We start from the raw sequence: 1,653 nt of genomic DNA, 5'->3' as shown, positions 1-1,653 counted from the left end.
GCTGCTGAGCTGACAGGTGGCAGCTGGGGACAGAGTTCCAGCCAGACCCCAGCAGGGCCCCCTGTCTATTAAGCCAGGCAGTGAGGTGTCCTGCTTCTCTGGGGCTTGTGTCTCAAGCCAGGGGACAAGACAGATCTGTAGTCCCTAGAAAGTTAACAACCTGGTCAAATAGGGTGTGTGTGTGGGGGGGGGGGGGTGAGCGGGGGAGGGTGGAGAGTCGAGCTGAGGGAAAAAAATGGGCAGGGGCAGAGCTTATTCCAGGCCTGGGAATATGTGTCTTGGAGGGTAGTCACCACGTGAGCCCATATACAACTTGGTGTTTATTCAGCAGTGGCTTCAGTGCAAGGATGATGATTAAATTGTGGATGGTTGTGGGTGGTTGGTTGGTTGGGTGGGAGGTTGGTTGGTTGCATGGGAGGTTGGTTGGTTTGGTCTCAGAAGAAATAAGAGGTAGAGACAATCGTCAGTCTTTACTTAGAGCCCAGCAGTGGCCTGACTTGGTCTTGGCTGGTAGGGCCTGTCCTTCTTGGGCGGAGATTGGAAGTGTTCTGAGAGAGATGGCAGCACTTCTCCTACCTGTGAGCTGAGGCTGGCATCCTTGCTGCCTAGCGGCTGGCTGTCCGAGGGGCTTAGTGGTAGGAATGATTCACACACAGCTCCCTTCCTCACTAGAGAGAATAGGTGACATGTGGCTCTCAGTCCTTGCACTAAACTAATGTCAGGATGGGGCAGACCTTACATGGAAGTATTTCAGCTTCACAAACCATTTGAGTGAGTTAAATAACAACTCTTATGTTTTTTAACTTTTAAGGCAGAAAATACAGCCACATTTTAATTTGATGTTTACAAGAGTTGATTTTTACACCCCAAAAATTGGCTTCAGCTGAAGTTTTCCATACCTGGAAAGTTACTTGTTGAATTTTAATACAAGTGACATATAGTGCTCAACACATCTGTATTTTCTGAGCCTTTTCACACCAATACATAGAATATGCAATTGATGTTTTAAAAAGATAATGCTAAATTTATGAATTTGGGTTATAGTACAGTTACTAAGAAATGTTTAATAGTATCTACCAAAATGTTATAGGATAAGTTTTATAGAGATTGTATATTTTTGAAATGAGTAGTATTATAAAACTGTGTTTACATTTTTGTGAAGTTTTGTACCACAAAGTTTAAAACAAGGAAAAGTTTATTGCTGAGATATTTAGGAACATTGTAGAAATCTGAACCTACAATTATTTTTTGAAGCGTTTGTAGAAACGTTATTTAAGAGGTCTAATTTTACCCTCATCCTATAGATGCAGCTAGGAGACCCAGAAAGGGTAAGTGAAATCCCCAAGACCACAAGCTATTAATAGCAGAGATCAAATGAGAACCCAGGGCAAGTGCTCATTCTATTTTTCCTGTCAGCCTCTATAGACCCAGTTGAGGTTAGAACATTAGAGCTGTGACTTCGGAGATCTGAATCCTTTAAAAATCTTTTCTGTATATATATGTTTCTCTTAGGAGTCTTGATAGTATTATTTAATTACTAGATTCCCAGTGCATGAATTCGTGCACATTGAAAGGAAATTAATTAGAAGAAATATTGTAAGATCACTATTTGCCCTTTCTCAATAATAGAAGTGTATACCAAATTCACGATCA

Source organism: Myotis daubentonii, chromosome 10, assembly GCF_963259705.1.
Source record: "Myotis daubentonii chromosome 10, mMyoDau2.1, whole genome shotgun sequence".
Taxonomy (NCBI): Eukaryota; Metazoa; Chordata; class Mammalia; order Chiroptera; family Vespertilionidae; genus Myotis; species Myotis daubentonii.
This window is presented reverse-complemented; position numbering follows the sequence as displayed.